The sequence below is a fragment of the Amblyomma maculatum genome, chromosome 7, assembly GCF_055883805.1.
Source record: "Amblyomma maculatum isolate TAMU_Amacu chromosome 7, ASM5588380v1, whole genome shotgun sequence".
Classification (NCBI taxonomy): Eukaryota; Metazoa; Arthropoda; class Arachnida; order Ixodida; family Ixodidae; genus Amblyomma; species Amblyomma maculatum.
This window is the reverse complement of record NC_139350.1, coordinates 117,001,730-117,025,581: the sequence shown is the minus strand read 5'-3', so window position 1 is coordinate 117,025,581 and position 23,852 is coordinate 117,001,730. Positions and strand designations below refer to the sequence as shown.

At 42.5% G+C, this 23,852-nt stretch overlaps 1 protein-coding gene across 9 annotated transcripts in view; it reads right to left on the bottom strand.

The window, feature by feature from the left end:
- Nucleotides 1–23,852, bottom strand: part of LOC146184524 (uncharacterized) — a 546,446-nt gene that overhangs the window by 370,292 nt on the left and 152,302 nt on the right. For 5 of the 9 annotated variants that reach the window (XR_014708880.1, XR_014708877.1, XR_014708878.1 and 2 more), the window contains 4 exons: nucleotides 15,996–16,089; nucleotides 14,190–14,397; nucleotides 11,022–11,115; nucleotides 9,337–9,430 (listed from right to left, as the gene is read on the bottom strand). The exons of 2 other annotated variants lie outside the window; for them this stretch is intronic. The gene's annotated coding sequence lies outside the window, so the exon portion shown is untranslated. The remainder of the gene's footprint in view (nucleotides 1–9,336; nucleotides 9,431–11,021; nucleotides 11,116–14,189; nucleotides 14,398–15,995; nucleotides 16,090–23,852) is intronic. 2 more of the 9 variants (XR_014708874.1, XR_014708876.1) reach the window with 2 other exon arrangements.

The window sequence follows — 23,852 nt, the reverse complement described above, 5'->3', positions numbered from 1 at the left end:
AGAGTAAAATGATGACTTGAACAGGCCCACGTATAGAAAGAGGGTAAACTTGCAAAGAAGTAATTTCTCTACATTCATCTTCTCTGCCTTTTGTTTCCTCATCCCCTGATCTATTCAAAATATGAATGTTTCATTTCAGACTAAGGTAAGGATGGGTCGCTCTGGAGCGAGCCAGATCTTCGGAGCCACTTCTTGCAAAAAATGGGTGCGCCATTTGGCTCCGCAAAGTCGGAGCTGGATTCGCTGGAGCCGTCGGATCCAGAGCAGTTGGTTGGAACAGTCGGAGCCGTCAGATCTTTTAGAGAGCTGGTTGCTGGTGCAATTTCCGCGCCACCTATTTGCGATGCGAAAAAGCAACCTCCTGCCCTTTATTGCAAGATTCGCAATAATGTCCTCTCCCTCAGCTGTCTTTTGAGCGGAGTGTACCGCTCGTTTGGAGAGCGAGTGAGGTGGTTCTTTTGCTTTTGTTCTATGAATGGAGATCTGCTAGATGGCTGGAAAGGCAGTTTTTTTTAAAAGCCGGCCTGTTCTCTCTCGTTCAGCGAGTCTGTCGGAGCTGGGTGAAAGTTTTCAAAACGAAAAGCGAAAATCAACTATACCGCCCTTCATTGTCAGTGTCACAATAAACCCATTGCCTTCGGATCTTCCCGCGGGTACCGCGGGCGTACTGCTGCTTGTGCCCACACACACTGCTGCTGCTGCTTGTGCCCACATGTCACTGAAGGAGGGAGTAAAGAATCCTTAATTGGCAAACAATGGCGCCATTCAATGCCGTGCTGCTGTTCGAGCAATGTCTCAACACTCATTGATTGTGAACTGTTCGCTGGTGCAACAATATCATTTGAAGACAAAGTCTTTAGAGTTTCAAAAGACAATCGAACATGCAGTTCACTCTTTTGATGAAATAGCACGTAGAATGATGACGAAGATAGAAGGGGATACAGAGAGCACTGACTGCAACTATTATACATCTGATCAGAAGAGAAGTGAAAGAAGTCAGAAGGAGGTAAGAAGAGGGAAATAATGACCATATGCCCATCGCACTCGTCGCACAACTGCCACCAAACACAAAGGATTATCGCACTGGCAGAAACACGACAATTGCTGTTCTGCCATCCAATGTCTCCTTACTGATGGCGCGTGGACAAGGTGAGGCACTGAGCAGCCAGCGTACTGAAGCACAGTGAAAAAAGAAATGGAGAAAATGCAAGCCAGCGTTTGTAGTCTAGGGAGTTTTGTCGGGACAAATGTAACACTGTTATGCATTAAATCTGGAGAAATAATAATACTATAAGAAAGCGTAAAAAGAAAACGGGGCTCATGCGTCCGTCATTGCATTAAAGGCGAAACGTACAGCTAGATCATTGTTATGGCCTCTTTATCATCTTTATCGTCCTGTTTATTCCATTTACACTTTTCCCTACAAAAAAGAATTTTATTTAATAGCCCCTCAGTGCATTCAACAAATCGGTTTTTATGCGTCGTATTGCATCCATGAGTTGGCTCCGTCACGGGGTTACTGAAGGGGTGAAGTATTGACAGCATACAAAAAGCGGAGTATACTCGCATCTCAAAACATTGCACTATTTTTTTTAGGCTATGTGACATCTGTATGTACTGAACCACTGTTTTTCAGTTTGTTGTAGTTATCAGTAAGCTGGCTATGTCCGCATTTTCTTTTCCTGCCCAAGCACGGACGAAGTTAGAAATTATATATATATAGATATATATATATATAAGAATAAATATGAACCCACAATTAGCTACAGGGAAAGGCCGGGCATCAGAGGATCGAGGCTCGTGTTGTTCTCCAGAGAGAAGAAAAGCAGAGTGAAGTGGTCCGAATGTTCGGCGTTTTTTCATAGCGCCTTCCCCAGTCGTTACAACAGGCAGAAACCACAACTGCAATTACAACCACAGGCAGCAACAGATGCTAAATTCTACCGCTTGCTATGTCACGTAAGGGCTAAAATTGATTTTACTTTGTATTACTATTAGTATGTATAAACGATCCGGCCCCTCCTGAGCAATCCAGTCACCTCTACAGATGTAAGTTAGCCAGTGAGCCATTCAAGTGAGCCGGCTCACTTTAGTGAGCAGAGCCGCTCCGATCTGCTCACTTAAGTGAGCCGTCTTGCCCATCTCTAGACTAAGGCAAACCGCATGTTCACTACTGTTCTTTACTTGAATTTCTTGGACGTTTGAGCTTGGTGCGATACTAACATGAAGTGTTTAAGACGTCGCTGGCCTGAAGTAGTAGAGCTGTTGTGCTTCTTTCACTGATTTCAATGGTGAATCTGGAAGTCAATTTTATTCCTTTTTTGTATTTCTGCATTGTGCACCCAGATTACTGCAATTCCATTTACATTAATTTTTACCCAGGCAAATAGGTCTTCTGGTGATTGAATTTGACCCTGATAAAGCCTCTGCAAGCTTGCTTCTGCTCTAAGCTGTTTCAGTGTGCTGCCGGCATCATCGCATGCACATTTTGCGTGTGAAGTGGCAAATAAATTTTCTGCCAAAACGTGGGAGCAAAGATTCAGAAAGTTCTTTTTGCTTTTATACTGTGACGCAGCTCCTTCGGAAAAATAGTGAATTTGTTTTCACTTGCTATGATCTATGTTTAGAGCCGCTGGTTTGCAGCACACAGCTACAGGGCCCGCGATTTGTGTGTTCGAGATCCCTGGCAGAGTCGGATAATCTCTGACGAGCAGAACGAATATATTCAACGCTAGACATATGTGTGCTTCTACGGGACCCGTGTTCTCAAAAAAAAAAAAGTTTATTGTAGGTCTAATCTCGACTGACCGAGTCGTGTGGTAGTGCTACTAGCGGACAAAATGAACCGGTCTTTATTCTGACGTATTTCAGACTATTGCAGAACTCGGACGTAAATAAGATTTTCAGCGGACTAGCGACCAGCAAAATTTTGATCGTGATTTTACCTATTGGCAAGCATTTTGCGGTGTAATGGTTAAGGAAATCATTTTTTTCTGTCATGTAATCTAGAAGATAGAATTCAGATGTAGAAAGATAAGTTTTGTGCTTTCTGATTACAGTTCCCACAAATTGTGCTCCATCTACAATCTTAATTATGCTAACGCACCTGCATATTTTCGTTCAGCTAACAATCACCCGTACTCTGATGGGAAAGAACCTCTTGAAAGCAGTGCCAGTCCCTCGTACGGCCTGCCTGGGAATCAAGAATTCAATGCCCAACTAGCCTTCGTGCCTACGGTAATCCATGGCGCATCAATACTGACGATTGCTTTTTGTTCTCTTTGCATTATTTTTTTCTGAGACCACCACTTGCCGCCATTGAACTGCGTCTGAAAGCATGTGCTGGAGCCACAGCGCCTTCTCAGAGTTTCGTTTGAACTGCGGTAGGTGGCGCAGGGGTCGCGCGCAAACTTCACTGAAGGAGCCTATAATGGACTCTACTTATTTATTCATTACTGGACATTAATGTAGTTTCTGCTCTCAATGACATTAGTAAGACTGCTGAAGTAGGGTTTCTGCATAAACCATGCATGGGCAAGTTGCGCATTTGCCAAACATGCATCTTCATTATCAATCTAGCATACTATACTTGCCAATATCTCCTCAGTTGTCTACTTGAGCCCACTAGAATGAAGCATTAAAGTTTTGAAGACTCATATGCACACTGTGTGTGTACCGCTTCCACACGGGAGAACACAGTGCGGAGGATGGAACTTGGTGAATGTCGAGAACCTACACTTTAAATTTTAGACTTTTTTTTCATTCTGCATGCATATACAGTCGAACCCGGATATATCGAACTCGAAGGGGATCACGAAGTAGTTCAATATATCGATAATTCAATATACAGAAATCGGCTTGTGACAGCACTTACGATACGAAAAAAAAACGATACCGTATTTGTCGCGTAATCAACCCACTCGCATAATGAACCCACCCTCCACTTCTGCACCTCAGAATTTGGTAAAGAATAAAAAAAACGTTAAGGCCAGCTTGCTCACATGCAAGCGATTGAGCCATCTCAGCGACGAGTGGCAGCGACAGAGCGAAGGATTTCAAACTTGTTGGAACTCTTGCCGCCACAGCAGCTCAAAACAAATGGCGAGCGTTTTCGCTTCTATGCGTCACTCCTTGCTTACATGCGTTTACGCGCGTCATTCCGTTTCGGTCGTCTTATCCACAGCTCATTTCTTGGCAGCGTGCCAAGATGCGCAGCGATAACGGCAGCGAACTTGGCAGAGTGCCCGTGATGGCTTGATTGCACAAGCCTGGTTCAATTTATCACGTCGCACTTGGGGCGGGCATCATGATCGCACCAGCTGACTGTGTGCTTTCGTTGATTCATACATGCAAAGATAAACGACTCCCGCAAAAAAAAAACTTTTTGGTTTTAAATGACTGCAGCCACCATATCTTACGCTAGCCGCGGTACGCACTACGATAAGAAAAAATTACTCTCACAAAAAAAAAATAAAGAGAGAGAGAGAAAGAGAAAAATCTGCTGCTTCTAAACGTCTCAGGCGCCATAGCCACGTCAGCCGAAGGCGCTGCGCAAGAGGGTTCGCAACACACACTGGAGAGAAAGGGAGAGAGTAAACTTTAATTGGTTAAAGGAATTGTGGGGAAAGCATCCGACGTCTGTCTGAAAATGGGCTGAGCTGGCTTGGTGCATGCATAGAGCGTGCTGAAGGAGACAGCTCAGCGAAAGAATGGGCACACCCACACACATGGCTTGCAAACGTCATGTGCTGGCGCGGGTCTTGAAAATGTCACACGGCAAACGGCCAAGGGTGATGCGATCGTCTTTGGGGAAGGCACACTTTCCAGTGCGTGGTGCCAAGTTCGATATATGGAATGATCAGTGAAACTGAGTTCGATATATGACGCGGCTTTCCTATACTTTTACATGGGATTTTCAAGGGGATATTCCATGAGTTCAATATAACCAAAATTCGATATATCCGGGTTTGATATAACCGGGTTCGACTGTATTTGAGATTCATCAAGAACCGGCACATTTGCTGGCCTTGCAATGTGTCTTTTTTGCCAGGCATGCAGTATGACACACAGTCCTCTTTCTTCATAGAATGCCCCGATTGAGGATTTTAGTTCTCCACTCACCGACCAGCCACGATTTTTGTCTCACGCTTACAATGCCATGTTGTGCCTTGACTCAGCCTCACGAACTAGTCGTTTCGATGCTCCAAAGAATTGGATGGTTTTCTACCAAGACCATAATCACCGGGGCAAAAGTAAGGCACTGTATCTTTTTTTCTAGTCTTTCTTCCCCAGATAACTTTTTCAGCTCTTGCATTAAGCAGACATAATGACTAAAAAAAAATTCACCGTTCTCATGTTTTGCAGTAATCGATGATCGCCAGAGCCCTGGAGACATGGCAATTACTTCCCATATGTTCCACACTAGATGTTGCCACAACACCAAACTCAAACGTCAAAGAAATCCAAATAAAGAAACAGACGTGAACATAAAGGTTGGAATAATCTTAAATGAAAAAACTAAAGGCAAAGGTGAATGTTGAGAAATTTCCTGTTTGCAGGTTTACCCTCCTTCTATACATGTCCGTGGGCTGTTCAAGTCATTTTGCAACAGGAGAAAAAAAAATCATGAAATGACTACATAATTCTTCTGCCTCAGCAAAGTTGACTAATTATTATACAATAAAATAATATGGCAATTATTGCAATAAAGGTGTCATAAAATCCTTTCTTTGCATTCCTAACCGACCTTGCAGAGGCCAAAAGCCCAGAAATTCAGCCGGACGCCAAACTTCTCCGGCGAACGCCTCCTTCACAAAATCTGGATACTGCTCTGCACAGCAGCGGTGCGCTGCAAGCGAGCCATGCCAAGGGGAGACAAGCAACGTGTTTAAACATGAGCTCAGCAACCAGACAGCTCAGCACTGTGGCCCTGGCGGTGGGCCCCTTCTCGCCCCGCGGCATATTTGAAGAGAGAGCGCAGCAAGCTCTCCTATTAGCCCTACGAAAGTGCTGCTCTCAGATTGGGCCATTTGAGTGTCAACGGTTTCTCGGTTTATGGAGACTCAAGTGCTTCCATTCTGCTTCCGAGTGTGAGTTTGTCACTAGCGTCCATCGGGAGCAGTTCGCCCCCCAAGAGAGTGGACGCAGCAGAATCTCCCCGGCCGTAGCTGCGCGAGCACCGTCATGTATGGCTATGTTAGCTTTCGGCCCCAGAGCCGATCTTGTGTAAATGCCTGTAAATATGGCTATGTTAGCTTTCGGCCCCAGAGCCGATCTTGTGTAAATGCCTGTAAATATGGCTATGTTAGCTTTTGGCCCCAGAGCCGATCTTGGGTAAATGCCTGTAAACAGTCATCATCAGCCCGACTATACCCACTGCAGGGCAAAGGCCTCTCCCATATTTCTCCACTTAACCCAGATCTGTGCTAGCTGCATCCACTTGACCCCTGCGAACTTCTTAATCTCATCAGCCCACTTAACTTTTTGCTTCCCCCTGCTACGCTTTCCTTCCCTTGGAATCCAGTTTGTTACCCTAAGCAAACTCTAAATCTATAGATTCAAAGATGGAGTCACAACTTTCATGAATTGAATTCCCGTTTATTACAACATTCATTGATTTGATGACTATGCACACATCTCTGATAAGCAAAACATGCAAAACATGTACACAGGCTGGAAAACAATTTTGAACAAACTAACAATAAACAGAATGCTTGCTACTGCACTTCATAACTGAATATTCAGATTGAATGCAAGGTTTAGCAACTCTAAATTTACGGATTCAAAGATGTAGTCACAACTTTGATATGCTCATGAATCGCCACTAGTCTTGAGCTCACATCAATGAGCAGCACATTTCTGCTCTTTATGCTGTGCATATTCTTTTTGATCTTACGCCTCTGTTGCCAAATGTCTGAGCACTGGTCAGTAGTGGCTTCAACCAGGTCAGGAGACACTGAAGGGAAGCCTGTTCCTGCTTCAGGTTCTTGACTTCACTGCCTTCTGTGAGTGGTGCCTCGTGTTTTGTTTGAGCGACGCTGGAGTTTCCTTTGTTTAATACACTGGCAATAGGCCTTGAATGGCTTTCTAATACTGTTAAGAACATTTCTAGTGATTGGCACCTTCATGGCATCACCTCTATAATGCTTCAAGTATGCATTTACCTTACATGTGCCTGACACGCTTGTTAATAAAAAAAAAAGAGGGTCAGTGATGAAGTGCAGTACTTTGTAGCCATGCAAGGTTCTTAACAACTCATAGTAGTTTGCAGTCTCCACTTCCCTCGCTGCTCTCAGATTTCTCAACACTAGCAATTCAAAAGGGCACAAAAGGCGCTATGCCAAGTGGACAGATCATTTTTTCGTAATCAATTCCCTCCATCTGCTGGTAGATCTTAAATTTACTTGCAAACAAACATTATGCTCCATTCTTTTGTAGCATACAAAATGCTGAATTGTATCAGGCACAGTGCAAGAAGTGTTATACCTCTGCCAGTGTGCTACTATTGTTCCGAGTATGGCGGCTTTTGTAGCAGTACACACAACTCGTGACATGCAACAGCATTACTGTACTGCTCAAAGTTGCATAAAGGAATTATATAAGATTGCATTTCTGTAGGCAATACAATTCCTCATTGTGCTGCAAAAGCATTTGTTTGGCCGAATTTGGTATCAACACATTTAGGCAGCTGATTTAGAGCAGTTTTGGAGCAATTTTGTGCTTTGCAGCAGGATGGAGCAGGAAAGCAGTTTGGATAAGAATAGAGCAGTGCTCCCAATCCTACTGTAGTAAAAAATTTTAATTGAAAGAAAAACTAGAACAATGCCATATTTAAGTGCTCACTAAAGTATAAAGTTTCATGCTCTGTCTTCCGCCCACTTCATACAGTGTAATAAATGATCTATTTGCACATATTATATCAGGAAAGCTATTTAATTGTGTTCACTTAACAAGTATTTGGGCATACCTAGCATGCTCACGCCTTCTAAGGGGCACTTCTCTTTCTGGTCTTTTCAAAGGTTCTCACAAAGAAGCCCAATCGAAATGTTCAAAATTAGAATTACAATAATCATTTCAAGCAAATGACGTTTTTGAAACTTTGGCTTCACAGGCACACACCTACTTTGGATTGGCACTATAGTGTGTGTGCAACCAATGTCCTCGCTATCCTGGCTCCAACAAATACGTTGGCTCACCCAATTTGCAATGATCAGTCTAGCAAATCGACACTTCATATAACAATGAAGCCTCATTACTCGCTTTTCTTTCATGTAATGGCCTTGGGTGTTGGTAAAATACGTTTTTTTTTTTAATGTTCAATATTTTTTTGTATAAGCAGCTTCAGAGCTACTTGCATCGGCCCAATTCACATTCCGAAGAAACATATCTTTGTGCCCAGAACCTTTTGGTCTTGATTGCTCATGATTGAATTCACATTTATAGAAGGAGTGTCTTGCACGTACAGTAGAGATTTGATAGTCAGGTCATTGCCCCTAAGTAGACAAAGCATCTGAAGAGGAGAATTGCACCAAAATAAAGGCCATCTGGGCTTTTTCCTCTGTGGTCTCCACATAAAGGCAACTATTAACGGTGCTGTGCATTGTTATAAACTGTGCAGCATGCAATTGCGAAGCGAAAGGGGTGGAATATGGCCCCAAGAAAAAAAATGGGGCATCACAATAGTGAATCCACTCGAGAAATGGCAGAAAGCACAATTTTTGTACCCCGTGGCTCGGCTTGTGCTTCACCATAAAACTCTACTTGGTTACAGGAAAAAACACTTTCCCAAGATTCTCAGGCGTGCCCCATCAATTTCTATATGAGCCAAATGCAAAAAGCTAAAACACCACACATACCATATCGCACCAAGCATTTGCAAAAAGACAAAAGAACTAAATTTACAAACTCTAGGGGTGTGTGAATTTTTCAAATAAAAATTAGATATCAATGCCATCGCATAAGGATTCCATATACCAGTTTCTTTGCACAGGAAGGATTTTCATAAAATCATGTGGAGCTGGCATATCGCCACTGAATACAGTACACTCATTAACTTTTTACAGCCCACGCAGACGGTTATGGCAGTGAAGCGAGCAGTGCAGGGAAAATTAGTGCATGGGAGAATTTTCGGGGTATTCGATGATCGAATATCAGTTTTTCGAATATGAATACAAATCAAATAACAAAGATATTCTATTCGTATTCAAAATTTCAAATATTCATATACCCCTCACAAAAAGCAAACACCTGCTGACATTGCGGAACACTGAAGCACAGGTAGCATTGTAAAAGCCAGATCCACAGCTCTAGCCAACTAGATAAGCCAAATACAGTCACCTGAGCTGCAGCTGAGAGAGCTTGGAGACTGAGCTGGAAGGAGTACGTAATGGGCCTCCACGCTTCCACGATGCTGGAATGTCACTCCAGCACACTGTGGACAAGGGATTGGTCGAACACAGAGATCAGACACAATTGGTTGAACATAGAGCCATGCTGAATCCTAACTCATCCACAGTTCCGTGAGCAGTGTTTGACCCATGCACCTACAAATGAAATAAACTTGGGAGCTCAGGGAGTAGTAATGCCATTTTGGAGCAGCTTTGGAGAAATAAAACAAGTTTTGGAGCCCTCAAGTTATGTTATGAAGCAAGTTTCTAAGGTCGAAACGCTTCGATTATTTGCAAATAATTTTATGTTCCTGACATACAAAAGACAAACAATTAGATTCCTTTTTATTAAAAGTTCAATCCTTTGATGACTGTGCACGCATCTCCGAGAGTACACATCGCCAAAGCATGTGTAAACTTCTACAGCTCACCTGAGCAATGGTTTCGGACAGACTAGTAGGAAATGCAATGCTTGCTTCTCCACTTCATAACTGAACACAAATTTCAAAAAGTTTGATTTTTGCTCACTTGCATTGACAGTGAAATGTAGAGGCAGCAACTTTGATTTGCTCAAGCACTGTCACTGGTCTTAAATCCACATCAATGAGCAGCACGTTCCGGCTCTCTATCTCATTCACATCGCTTCCAATCCCACGCCCAATCTGATAAAAACTCTTGGACACTGGTCAGCAGTGTCCCCAAGGAGGATAGATAGCACTCAAGGGTAGTCTTTTCCCACTTCAGCCAGTGGCTTCTATGTTTTCTTTTCTTGAAAGACACTGGCACTTCCTAAATTTCAGAATGTTGGTGATAAGCCCTGTATGGCTTTCCAACCTCTTTGATACGGTCTCTAGAGATTGGCACCTTCAGTGCATCTCCCTCAAAGCGATTAAAGTATGATTTTAATGTAGGGTTTGCCAATTGTTATTGATAAACAGACTCAATGGTGGAGCAACTTTCTGCTTTCATGGCAGATGCACTAGAACTCAGTTTCATGCAGCTGGACAAGATTCCTAATGGCTCAAGGTAATATGCTGAAACTGAATCTCTTCTCTCTATACAAGCGATTGAAAAGGCTGGGAGGAGATGATATGTCACATGTACAGCATTTTTGCCTAATTTTTTTGCTCCAATTACTTGAGCCTCATTTTAAATTTACTTGCAAACAAATATTTATTGCTACAAAGATGCTTCTCTAGATTATATATTATTGTCAACAAAGCCTACTAAAGCATTTGTAATAAAAATGCCTGTCTGTTGTCAGCGCACCTACCGCCCGCCATCGTCGTCGTGCCTGATCACAGGCTGGGGTCGGCGGTTTGGACAACCATCCACCAATAAGCGGCGAAAGAGTAACATTCCGGTCAACTCCGTCCATTAGAGCACCGTGTCTGTACTAGCACAATTAATACTACAAAAAGGTCAGATAACCCTACCATTCCTGCAAAACAGAACAATCAATATTTTTCGAGCATTGAATACAAAGCGGCAGTATAGGTGGTTTGCAGCTAGGCTCGTCCAATACCGATCAGTCATGAATTATTTCAATGTTGAATTCGCCCTAGATAAGCCTGGTCATGATAATACCCGAATGGCAGTGCTGGGGCTATTTAAGACCAGTTTCCGCCAACTCACCGCAACGACATCTACTTTCTTTTCACAGCCGCTTTGATAGGTCTCTTGGAGGGGACAATGGAAATGCAGGTCTGTTCTTCAATAACAGAGTACACTGGAATGTAAGATAAGATGTGGTGTAATGCAAGATAAGAAGAGAAGTAATGCCACGAAATGTCGTGCGGGCAATGTGCAGACAGCCAAAGAAACAACTCCGGGAGAGCTCTGTCGACAATAAGTAAAAGCATAAGTATAAGCCACAGTTAGTCTCGCTGTGGTCGTGCAGTGAATAAGATGCCCACTATTGGGCCGCAGTTCCTGGATTCAACTTTGGAGCAGCTTTAGAGCAAGAAAAAGAAGTTCAGGAGCATTCCAATGATGTTTTGAGCATATTTTCAAGCTCAAATGCTTACAATAATTACGATTTTTTCGGCCTGATATACAAAAATTTATTTCCCAATTATTACAACATTAATTGACTGATCACTATGCACACATCTCAGATAAGCAAAGCATGCAAAATATGTACACAGGCTGGGAAACAATTTTGAACAGACTAGCAATAAACAGAATGTTTGCTACTGCACTTCATAACTGAATATTCAGATTGAATGCAAGGTTTAGGCAACTCTAAATTTACAGATTCAAAGATGGAGTCACAACTTTGATATGCTCATGAATCGCCACTAGTCTTGAGCTCACATCAATGAGCAGCACATTTCTGCTCTTTATGTTGTGCATATTCTTTTTGATCTTACGCCTCTGTTGCCAACTGTCTCAGCACTGGTCAGTAGTGGCTTCAACCAGGTCAGGAGACACTGAAGGGAAGCCTGTTCCTGCTTCAGGTTCTTGACTTCACTGCCTTCTGTGAGTGGTGCCTCGTGTTTTGTTTGAGCGACGCTGGAGTTTCCTTTGTTTTAATAGACTGGCAATAGGCCTTGAATGGCTTTCTAATACTCTTAAGAATATTTCTAGTGATTGGCACCTTCATGGCATCACCTCTATAATGCTTCAAGTATGCATTTACCTTACATGTGCCTGACACACTTAATAAAAAAAAGAGGGTCAGTGATGAAGTGCAGTACTTTGTAGCCATGCAAGGTTCTTAACAGCTCATAGTAGTTTGCATTCTCCACTTCCCTCGCTGCTCTCACTTCTCTCAACACTAGCAATTCAAAAGGGTACAAAAGGCGCTATGCCAAGTGGACAGATCATTTTTCCGTAATCAATTCCCTCCATCTGCTGGTAGATCTTAAATTTACTTGCAAACAAACATTATGCTCCATTCTTATCTAGCATACAAAATGCTGAATTGTATCAGGCACAGTGCAAGAAGTGTTATACCTCTGCCAGTGTGCTACCATTGTTCCGAGTATGGCGGCTTTTGTAGCAAGTACACACAACTCGTGACATGCAACAGCATTACTGTACTGCTCAAAGTTGCATAAAGGAATTATATAAGATTGCATTTCTGTAGGCAATACAATTCCTCATTGTGCTGCAAAAGCATTTGTTTGGCCGAATTTGGTATCAACACATTTAGGCAGCTGATTTGGAGCAGTTTTGGAGCAATTTTGTGCTTTGCAGCAGGATGGAGCAGGAAAGCAGTTTGGATAAGAATAGAGCAGTGCTCCCAATGCTACTGTAGTAAAAAATTTTAATTTAAAGAAAAACTAGAACAATGCCATATTTAAGTGCTCACTAAAGTATAAAGTTTCATGCTCTGTCTTCCGCCCACTTCACACAGTGTAATAAATGATCTATTTGCACATATTATATCAGGAAAGCTATTTAATTGTGTTCACTTAACAAGTATTTGGGCATACCTAGCATGCTCACGCCTTCTAAGGGGCACTTCTCTTTCTGGTCTTTTCAAAGGTTCTCACAAAGAAGCCCAATCGAAATGTTCAAAATTAGAATTACAATAATCATTTCAAGCAAATGAAGTTTTTGAAACTTTGGCTTCACAGGCACACACCTACTTTGGATTGGCACTATAGTGTGTGTGCAACCAATGTCCTCGCTATCCTGGCTCCAACAAATACGTTGGCTCACCCAATTTGCAATGATCAGTCTAGCAAATTGACACTTCATATAAAAGCCTCATTACTCGCTTTTCTTTCATGTAATGGCCTTGGGTGTTGGTAAAATACGTTTTTTTTTTTAATGTTCAATATTTTTTTGTATAAGCAGCTTCAGAGCTACTTGCATCGGCCCAATTCACATTCCGAAGAAACATATCTTTGTGCCCAGAACCTTTTGGTCTTGATTGCTTGATTGAATTCACATTTATAGAAGGAGTGTCTTGCACGTACAGTAGAGATTTGATAGTCAGGTCATTGCCCCTAAGTAGACAAAGCATCTGAAGAGGAGAATTGCACCAAAATAAAGGCCATCTGGGCTTTTTCCTCTGTGGTCTCCACATAAAGGCAACTATTAACGGTGCTGTGCATTGTTATAAACTGTGCAGCATGCAATTACGAAGCGAAAGGGGTGGAATATGGCCCCCCCCAAAAAAATGGGGCATCACAATAGTGAATCCACTCGAGAAATGGCAGAAAGCACAATTTTTGTACCCCGTGGCTTGGCTTGTGCTTCACCATAAAACTCTACTTGGTTACAGGAAAAAACACTTTCCCAAGATTCTCAGGCGTGCCCCATCAATTTCTATATGCACCAAATGCAAAAAGCTAAAACACCACACATACCATATCGCACCAAGGATTTGCAAAAAGACAAAAGAACTAAATTTACAAACTCTAGGGGTGTGTGAATTTTTCAAATAAAAATTAGATATCAATGCCATCGCATAAGGATTCCATATACCAGTTTCTTTGCACAGGAAGGATTTTCATAAAATCATGTGGAGCTGGCATATCGCCACTGAATACAGTACACTCATTAACTTTTTACAGCCCACGCAGACGGTTATGGCAGTGAAGCGAGCAGTGCAGGGAAAATTAGTGCATGGGAGAATTTTCGGGGTATTCGATGATCGAATATCAGTTTTTCAAATAAGAATACAAATCAAATAACAAAGATATTTTATTCCTATTTAAAATTTCAAATATTCATATACCCCTCACAAAAAACAAACACCTGCTGACATTGCGGAACACTGGAGCACAGGTAGCATTGTAAAAGCCAGATCCGCAGCTCTAGCCAACTAGATAAGCCAAATACAGTCACCTGAGATGCAGCCTTCGTAGAGCAGGGACGAAAGTTTTTGGTGGTGGCTGCGGCCCGCATTGGTGTGCTGCTATGCGGTTGTGACATTTGTGTTGGTCATCGATGGAGTCTGCGTGGTTTCACATGCATAGAGATGAGAGAGTTTGGAGACAGAGCTGGAAGGGGTTCGTAATGGGCTGCCAAGCTTCATGACGCTGCGATGTCTCTCCTGCACACAGTGGACAAGGGATTGGTCGAACACAGAGATCAGACACAATTGGTTGAACATAGAGCCATGCTGAGTCCTAACTCATCCACAGTTCCGTGAGCGGTGTTTGACCCACGCACCCACAAATGAAATAAAATTGGGAGCTAAGGGAGCAGTAATGCCATTTTGGAGCAGCTTTGGAGAAATAAAACAAGTTTTGGAGCCCTCAAGTTATGTTATGAAGCAAGTTTCTAAGGTCGAAACGCTTCGATTATTTGCAAATAATTTTATGTTCCTGACATACAAAAGACAAACAATTAGATTCCTTTTTATTCAAAGTTCAATCCTTTGATGACTGTGCACGCATCTCCGAGAGTACACATCGCCAAAGCATGTGTAAACTTCTACAGCTCACCTGAGCAATGGTTTCGGACAGACTAGTCGGAAATGCAATGCTTGCTTCTCCACTTCATAACTGAACACAAATTTCAAAAAGTTTGATTTTTGCTCACTTGCATTGACAGTGAAATGTAGAGGCAGCAACTTTGATTTGCTCAAGCACTGTCACTGGTCTTAAATCCACATCAATGAGCAGCACGTTCCGGCTCTCTATCTCATTCACATCGCTTCCAATCCCACGCCCAATCTGATAAAAACTCTTGGACACTGGTCAGCAGTGTCCCCAAGGAGGATAGATAGCACTCAAGGGTAGTCTTTTCCCACTTCAGCCAGTGGCTTCTATGTTTTCTTTTCTTGAAAGACACTGGCACTTCCTAAATTTCAGAATGTTGGTGATAAGCCCTGTATGGCTTTCCAACCTCTTTGATACGGTCTCTAGAGATTGGCACCTTCAGTACATCTCCCTCAAAGCGATTAAAGTATGATTTTAATGTAGGGTTTGCCAATTGTTATTGATAAACAGACTCAATGGTGGAGCAACTTTCTGCTTTCATGGCAGATGCACTAGAACTCAGTTTCATGCAGCTGGACAAGATTCCTAATGGCTCAAGGTAATATGCTGAAACTGAATCTCTTCTCTCTATACAAGCGATTGAAAAGACTGGGAGGAGATGATATGTCACATGTACAGCATTTTTGCCTAATTTTTTTGCTCCAATTACTTGAGCCTCATTTTAAATTTACTTGCAAACAAATATTTATTGCTACAAAGATGCTTCTCTAGATTATATATTATTGTCAACAAAGCCTACTAAAGCATTTGTAATAAAAATGCCTGTCTGTTGTCAGCGCACCTACCGCCCGCCATCGTCGTCGTGCCTGATCACAGGCTGGGGTCGGCGGTTTGGACAACCATCCACCAATAAGCGGCGAAAGAGTAACATTCCGGTCAACTCCGTCCATTAGAGCACCGTGTCTGTACTAGCACAATTAATACTACAAAAAGGTCAGATAACCCTACCATTCCTGCAAAACAGAACAATCAATATTTTTCGAGCATTCAATACAAAGCGGCAGTATAGGTGGTTTGCAGCTAGGCTCGTCCAATACCGATCAGTCATGAATTATTTCAATGTTGAATTCGCCCTAGATAAGCCTGGTCATGATAATACCCGAATGGCAGTGCTGGGGCTATTTAAGACCAGTTTCCGCCAACTCACCGCAACGACATCTGCTTTCTTTTCACAGCCGCTTTGATAGGTCTCTTGGAGGGGACAATGGAAATGCAGGTCTGTTCTTCAATAACCGAGTACACTGGAATGTAAGATAAGATGTGGTGTAATGCAAGATAAGAAGAGAAGTAATGCCACGAAATGTCGTGCGGGCAATGTGCAGACAGCCAAAGAAACAACTCCGGGAGAGCTCTGTCGACAATAAGTAAAAGCATAAGTATAAGCCACAGTTAGTCTCGCTGTGGTCGTGCAGTGAATAAGATGCCCACTATTGGGCCGCAGTTCCTGGATTCAACTTTGGAGCAGCTTTAGAGCAAGAAAAAGAAGTTCAGGAGCATTCCAATGATGTTTTGAGCATATTTTCAAGCTCAAATGCTTACAATAATTACGATTTTTTCGTCCTGATATACAAAAATTTATTTCCCAATTATTACAACATTAATTGACTGATCACTATGCACACATCTCAGATAAGCAAAGCATGCAAAATATGTACACAGGCTGGGAAACAATTTTGAACAGACTAGCAATAAACAGAATGTTTGCTACTGCACTTCATAACTGAATATTCAGATTGAATGCAAGGTTTAGGCAACTCTAAATTTACAGATTCAAAGATGGAGTCACAACTTTGATATGCTCATGAATCGCCACTAGTCTTGAGCTCACATCAATGAGCAGCACATTTCTGCTCTTTATGTTGTGCATATTCTTTTTGATCTTACGCCTCTGTTGCCAACTGTCTCAGCACTGGTCAGTAGTGGCTTCAACCAGGTCAGGAGACACTGAAGGGAAGCCTGTTCCTGCTTCAGGTTCTTGACTTCACTGCCTTCTGTGAGTGGTGCCTCGTGTTTTGTTTGAGCGACGCTGGAGTTTCCTTTGTTTTAATAGACTGGCAATAGGCCTTGAATGGCTTTCTAATACTCTTAAGAACATTTCTAGTGATTGGCACCTTCATGGCATCACCTCTATAATGCTTCAAGTATGCATTTACCTTACATGTGCCTGACACACTTAATAAAAAAAAGAGGGTCAGTGATGAAGTGCAGTACTTTGTAGCCATGCAAGGTTCTTAACAGCTCATAGTAGTTTGCATTCTCCACTTCCCTCGCTGCTCTCACTTCTCTCAACACTAGCAATTCAAAAGGGTACAAAAGGCGCTATGCCAAGTGGACAGATCATTTTTCCGTAATCAATTCCCTCCATCTGCTGGTAGATCTTAAATTTACTTGCAAACAAACATTATGCTCCATTCTTATCTAGCATACAAAATGCTGAATTGTATCAGGCACAGTGCAAGAAGTGTTATACCTCTGCCAGTGTGCTACCATTGTTCCGAGTATGGCGGCTTTTGTAGCAAGTACACACAACTCGTGACATGCAACAGCATTACTGTACTGCTCAAGGGTTGGGTTGGGTTGGGTTGGGTTTTTTGGCACATAGGCTACTATGGCCATCATGCGCCAAACACTAGGTTGCTGAGCTTCTTTATGAGTGAAGATGAAAAGTTCAGAAAATTACAGCTGATTTAGAATCCCTAACTCTTTAAGAAAACTAAAAACAGATGAAATTTCAACAAGCGGGTTGTCTCCTAATAGTAAACAGGGGTGGAATGGGATGCGTTCATTATAGAATGGAGTAAAATATTTTTTCCTTAACTGTTCAAGTTCTGTGCACGAGATCAAAATGTGGTTCACGGTGAGCTCACCTCCACATTCTTTGCATAATGGTTTTTGCTCTTTTCTCAGTAAGAAATTGTGTGTCAAGTGTGTATGTCCGATTCGAAGACGGCACAAAATCACCTCACTGAAGCGTTTGTTCTGTGTACATGATTTCCATTCTCCTACTATGGGTTTTACTGTGTGTAGTTTATTTCGCTCTTCGTTATTCCATTTTTTCTGCCATTTATCTATCAGGCTTCTTTTTACTAACTTAATACAGTCCTTGTACGGAATTGGTATTTTCTTTATTTTCTTAGTTCGAGCTTGTGCAGCACATGAGTCGGCTACTTCGTTACCATCTATCCCAACATGGCTAGGAACCCAGCAAAAGATTATGGTATGGCCTTGCGTTGTGATTTTTTTTATGCCGTGAATGATGTTCCCTACTATAGGCTCAACTGCATTTTTGGAATGTAATGCCGTAAGCACACTTAAAGAATCAGTATAGATTATGCTCTTTTCACAGTTCTGTTGCAAAATTTTATTTACAGCTACATAGACAGCGTAACATTCTGCAGTAAATATTGAGGCACTGTTAGGTAGCCTTACAACTTTTTCTCTGTTGCCTTGCACGACAGCACATCCAACATAATTTGCTGTTTTTGATCCATCTGTGAAAAATTCTGTGAAGTTCATATACTTCTCTCGTAGTGCTAGGTATTCCTGTAATATGTGTTCGTGTGCTGTTTGATTTTTTCGGAAGGCTGTCAGTGTGAGGTCACATGTAGAGGGAAGGCTGTACCAGGGCGGAAATGGATACTGTCTCTGGGCTACAGTTGGAAGTGCGTCCAGTATTCCTAAATCTTGGCATATTTCTTCAAAGCTGAGTAGTAAAGGCCTGATAGCATGGGGTTTGTTTATGAACAGTGTTCTGGAAGGGCACTTTGTAACTAAGGGGAAACAGAGATGTTTTGGTAAAGATCTTATCCTGAGTATGTATTCACATGTAAGCATGCTCCTCCTGTCGGCAAGGGGTGGTTCATTTGTTTCTACATAGATGCTTTTAATGGGGGATGTTCTGTATGCACCACTAGAAAGACGTAAGCCGAGGTTATGTATTGGGTCTAATCGCTTTAGATATGATGACCTCGCGGAGCCATACACAATACAACCGTAATCTAAACTGGAGCGTACAAGAGAGCGGTAAATGTGTAAAAGGCATGTTCGATCGGATCCCCAGTGCTTCTTTGAGAGAACTTTGAGTATGTTGAGGGACTTAGAAGCTTTCTTCTTAAGGTTAGTTATGTGAGGCAGGAATGTTAATTTTTTATCGAAAGTTATACCTAAAAATTTGTGTTTATTTTTAACTGGCAGTTCAGCTTCATTTAGGTATAAAGTTGGATCTGTCTGTAGGCCTCTCTTCAGTGAAAAAAGAACAGCTACTGTTTTTTGAGGGGAGAATTTAAACCCATTCCTGTCTGCCCATGTAGCTAACTTATTCAATGTTATCTGTATTTGCCTCTCACAGGATGATATGTTGGATGATGTACAGGCAATTTGCAAATCATCAACGTAGAGTGAATACATAACAGACTCTGGGATTGCTTTACTTATACTATTCATTTTTACAACAAACAATGTAGTACTTAAAATACATCCCTGTGGTACGCCATTCTCTTGGATAAATGTTTTTGACATAGTTGTGCCTAGACGAACCTTAAATGAGCGGTTAGAGAGGAAATCACGCAAGATGTTTAGCATTCTCCCACGGATGCCCAAGTCTGCAAGGTCACGCAATATTCCGAACCTCCATGTTGTGTCGTATGCCTTTTCAAGATCGAAGAAGACCGCTAGACAGTGCTGTCTGTGTATGAGTGCTTCTCTGACGGTATTTTCCAGACGGACAAGATGGTCAGTTGTACAACATGCCTTCTTAAAACCACACTGATGAATATCGAGAAGCTCTTCGGATTCTAGGATAAACATTAATCTAATATTAAGAATACTCTCAAATGATTTTGCCAGACAGCTAGTTAATGATATTGGCCTGTAACTGCTGGCCGAAGTTGGTGGTTTGCCATGCTTCAAAAATGGTACAACAAGAGCTTTTTTCCACGCCTCCGGTATCTGTCCTACTACCCATATCTTGTTGAAAAACTTTAGAAGGGCTTCTATAGATGGCTCAGAGAGGTGGGACAACATTTCATAATGTATTTCGTCGGGGCCTGGGGCAGTCTTTTTTCCAGTAGATAGAACTCTATGAATTTCTTGTATTGTGATTAAACTGTTAATCAGTTCGTTGCTGCCGCCGCTAGTTGGGAGTTTCTGTTTTTCAGCTGTCATTTTATATCTTAAAAATGATTCTGTGTAGTGGTTAGAGCTAGACACTCTGCAGAAATGCTCACCGAGTATATCTGCCTGCTCCTGCAAGCTAGTTTGCACACCTGGAGGGGTTAGGAGAGGGACTGTGTAGGGGGAGTAGGTACCATCTAGTTTGCGAACTTGTTCCCATACCTTTTTGGATGTGATGGAACTGTTTATAGATGAAACGTAGTTTTTCCAAGATGTTTTCTCTGCGCTGCGACGAATATATCTTGCTTTTGCTCTTGCTTTCTTAAAGTTCATTAGGTTCTCGTGCGTTGGGTACCTGCGAAAGACACCCCAGGCTTTATTTTGTTGTTTTTTTGCTTCCTTACATTCCTGTGTGTACCACAGTTTATGATTTGGTTGTATTTTGCCCGAGGACTGGGGGATAGCAAGGTGAGCAGCAGCAAGGATACGGGTCGTGAAAAGCTCATTTAATTCATCTACACTGAGGCTGTCTGAAAAAATGTTTTCTAAATTGGCTTCTGATTTGAACAATGACCAGTCGGCTAGGTGGAGCTTCCAGCGACGTGGTTTAGAAGGGATGATTGATGGAGAAGATAAAAGCTCAATAACAACAGGTAGATGATCACTTCCATACGGGTTGTCTATCACGTCCCATTTAAAATAATTAAAAATCGATGGCGAGCAGAGGGATAGATCTAAACAGCTCATTTTTCCAGACCTTGGTGAGCAGTATGTTTGCTTTCCGGTGTTCAGCAAACATATGTTGTTACATAATATAAAATCTTCTAATATGCGGCCTCTAGTATCTGTTAATTCACTGCCCCAAAAAGATGAATGGGCATTAAAATCACCAACTACCAGATAAGGCTCTGGCAGCTGGTCTAAAAGCTCCTCTAAGTCATGGAGGTTTACTGGTAAATGAGGTTGAAGATATATGCAGCATATTGTTATCGTTTTAAAAAGCAAAGTGGTAACAGCTACGGCTTCGTATTTAGTTTTGAGCTTGATTTGTCTGGTTGCAACACCACTCTGGATAACAATAGCGACACCTCCTGATAATCTACCAGACTGCTCCCGGTCACACCGAAAGACTTTATAATTTTTTAGAATGTTTTTATATTCAGGTCCTAGGTTTGTTTCTTGTAAACAGATGACGAATGGAGAGAACGTGTTTAAGAGATCTTTTACATCACTATAGTTGTTAATTAGACCTCGACAGTTCCAGTGAATGAGGAACGCCATATTGGGTGGATTTTGTTGAGAGTTAAAAATTTAGGTTTCGGGTCTCTCAGGGCCCGTTATTCGGGGTTTGTCCCTTTTTTTCTTTTCAAGGGAGTTGTGCCGGCGCAGAAGCGGCGGCGAACTAATACTAGTGTCCATCGCTTCCTCGGAGGCGCTGGACGTCCGCTGGTCAGCTGCGGGTGCTTGTGTTTCAGGCTTCTTCTGAAGGGAAGCCTTTTGGGCTGGCGGTTGTGAGACCGGTAGGCCCTCTTTTGCAGATGGCAAGGAAGCTTTCGCTGTCCCTGCCTGGGGCGGGGGTGGTCCTGTCTGAGGCATTGCCTGGACAGGAGCCAGATTCAAGCGTGGCGTGTCGCCCCCACGCGCCACCTTGGAGTAGTCTGCCTTCGCTGTAAAAACGAATGGGTTTTTCTTTTTCAGTTTTTCACGCGCTTCTTTGAAGCTGATGTTTTCTATTGTTTTTATGGCTATGATTTCCTTTTCATTTTTCCATGTTTGGCATGATCTGGAGTAGGCAGGGTGCTCCCCATCGCAGTTGGCGCAACGTGGCACAGCTGTACAGTTTTCAGAGGTGTGGTCATTTCCAGCACATCTTGCACATTTTGGACGGCCACGGCAGCTCTGTGAGCCATGACCGAAGTGTTGACAATTGAAACAGCGTCTGGGGTTGGGGATATAATGTCGCACAGTCACTTTGAGATATCCTACTTCAATAGATTCGGGGAGTGTGGAGGTGGCAAAAGTTAGGACAAGGTGCTTAGTGGGTATTTCTTTGTCATCTTTTCTTATTTTTATTCTGTGGACATTGGTTACATGCTGTTCTTTAAGCCCCTCAAGCATTTCTTCTTCTGTGAGGCTCAAGAAATCGCTCTCAGATATCACGCCACGGACAGTATTCAATGATGTGTGCATAGACACTACAATTGGGATGTCCCCAAACGACTCAAGCTTTGGAATGTTGTCATATTGAGTTTTGTCTTTGACTTCAAGCAGGAGGTCCCCACTGCCCAGCTTGGATACTTTGTATCCTGGACCCAGGGCTTGTGTGAGAGACTTGGACACGATGAAGGGAGACACCATGCGGGCTGGCTTTTCTGGTTTTTCACTGTGGATAACGTGGAACTTGGGGAATATTTCTAGTTTTTCATTAAAGAATTGAGAGGTTACTTCGGTCCGCCTTTTCTTTGTTTGGCGATCATTTTGTCTTGAAGAAGCCATAAAGTAAGTATGCTGTTCGGTCACAGTGCCAGCCACCCACCATCGAGCCCAACAAGGGGACGGGGCAGGAGTTAAATAAGTCCTACCCTCGCCAGCTGTACACAGTAACTATAACCTAATATGGGTAACCCAGGGTAGTTACACCACACACGGTTAACCCTAGCCGCCCGGAAGAAGGAAGAATCCAAGAAGAGAGAAGAAGACAGGAGAGCTGTAGGATAGAAGATAGGAAAGTGAAAGATGGAGGGGAGGATAGGAAAAGGCGACTGCCGGTTCCCCCCGGGTGGGTCAGCCCGGAGGTGCCGTCTATGGGAAGCGTGGGCCAAAGTGGTGTGTTGCCTCCGCCGAGGGGCCTTAAAGGTCCAAACACTCGGCATCGGCTCAACCACCAGGATCCCCTTTTCCCCAGACACGGCGATGCCACGCACGGCTAAGCGTGGGTGCTCGGGGTCCGTGGTGTCGCACAGTACACGCAAACATCTGCTTTAACAGATGCCCCCTGCGGGGTGTACTGCTCAAAGTTGCATAAAGGAATTATATAAGATTGCATTTCTGTAGGCAATACAATTCCTCATTGTGCTGCAAAAGCATTTGTTTGGCCGAATTTGGTATCAACACATTTAGGCAGCTGATTTGGAGCAGTTTTGGAGCAATTTTGTGCTTTGCAGCAGGATGGAGCAGGAAAGCAGTTTGGATAAGAATAGAGCAGTGCTCCCAATCCTACTGTAGTAAAAAATTTTAATTTAAAGAAAAACTAGAACAATGCCATATTTAAGTGCTCACTAAAGTATAAAGTTTCATGCTCTGTCTTCCGCCCACTTCACACAGTGTAATAAATGATCTATTTGCACATATTATATCAGGAAAGCTATTTAATTGCGTTCACTTAACAAGTATTTGGGCATACCTAGCATGCTCACGCCTTCTAAGGGGCACTTCTCTTTCTGGTCTTTTCAAAGGTTCTCACAAAGAAGCCCAATCGAAATGTTCAAAATTAGAATTACAATAATCATTTCAAGCAAATGACGTTTTTGAAACTTTGGCTTCACGGGCACACACCTACTTTGGATTGGCACTATAGTGTGTGTGCAACCAATGTCCTCGCTATCCTGGCTCCAACAAATACGTTGGCTCACCCAATTTGCAATGATCAGTCTAGCAAATCGACACTTCATATAAAAGCCTCATTACTCGCTTTTCTTTCATGTAATGGCCTTGGGTGTTGGTAAAATACGTTTTTTTTTTTTAATGTTCAATATTTTTTTTGTATAAGCAGCTTCAGAGCTACTTGCATCGGCCCAATTCACATTCCGAAGAAACATATCTTTGTGCCCAGAACCTTTTGGTCTTGATTGCTCATGATTGAATTCACATTTATAGAAGGAGTGTCTTGCAC